Raw genomic sequence first — 1,343 nt, 5'->3', positions numbered from 1 at the left:
TGTGGCAATGGACAGGATGCAAAGCTTACAGATCAGATTCAGTGAGTGGAAAGTCTAACAGCCTTCAAAGGCCCTGCCATCATGCTACAGGCCTGGGATGCTCCACACACTCCCCCAACAGTGCCACCTACTGGGGCTAAGTGCTCAAACAGCAAACTTGCACACCTACAATCTAAGTAGACTAAACTGAACTGAAGGCAGCAGCTGTTCCCAGTAACCAGCCCTTACTAAAAGAGCAGTAAATGATTCTAAAGGCAGCGACAGCTTCACCACTGTCGCCAGCATCTTTTTCTTCTACTTTAAAGAAGTACTTATTTAAAGTATTTAAAATATTTAAAGAATACTTATTTTTATTATACATGTGTGAGTGTTTGGCCTGCATGATATAGGCCTGTGTGAGGGTGCTGGGTCCCCTGGAATTGTAGTGACAGCCAGCTGCGAGCTGCCATGTGGGTGCTGGGAATTGAATCCGGGTCCTCTGGAAGAGCAGACAGTGATGGTAACTGCTGAGCCATCTTCCCAGCCCTCACACACAATTATTAAAGTCTCTAGCTTACTGATAAGGTATTACTTTTCTTGCTTTTGTTAGTGTTCAGAAAATATTTATTTTTTATTTGTAGTGTTTGATCCAATAATAGCTAATGTATCTGTTGTTACGTTCTACTCTTTATTATTTGCACTCTTATCCTCCTCATTTTGTTTCTCTAATTTTTATTTTTAATGTTTTAGCTTTAGAACTCTATCATTTCTCATCAGCCTTTCTGATATGTTTTAGTGATTATAAATTATATGTCCTTACTATTTTATAGTCTACAGAGCATTGTTTTTTGACCACGTTCTCCAGAAAGTAAATCCTGATGGTAGTTGTTGTGCCTCACACCTGTAATCCCAGGACTCAAGAAGTGGAAGCAAAGGTTTGACATGAGTTTGAGGCCAAGTGGGGACACATGGTGAGGTTTAGACCAATATGGGTTACAAAGTGAGATCACATTACAAAAGTAAAACTTTTTAACAATAGAAACTCTTTTGCCATTTTCTAGTGCTCGTTATTCTACAATACATTGTAGTTAATTCATGTACATATATGTTAAACATGCCTGAAATGTCTTTATTTGCTTTTAAGCATTCAATATATTTTACATTTTGTGCACATGTGTTTATGCATGTGTGACTCAGTATACACGTCGAGGTAGCAGGCAACTTTTAGGAATCACTTCTTTCTTCAGTGTACACAGGGAGGCAAATTGAGGCCATCATGGTGGCCGCAAGCATATGTAGGCACTGGGCAAACTTGCCAGGCTCTGTGTGTATTTTAAAGGAAAAAAGTGGTGTTAGACTCTAGC

The sequence above is a fragment of the Alexandromys fortis genome, unplaced genomic scaffold (genome assembly GCF_014885135.2).
Source record: "Alexandromys fortis isolate MF-2015 unplaced genomic scaffold, M_Fortis_MF-2015_v1.1 scaffold_314, whole genome shotgun sequence".
Classification (NCBI taxonomy): Eukaryota; Metazoa; Chordata; class Mammalia; order Rodentia; family Cricetidae; genus Alexandromys; species Alexandromys fortis.
This window is presented reverse-complemented; position numbering follows the sequence as displayed.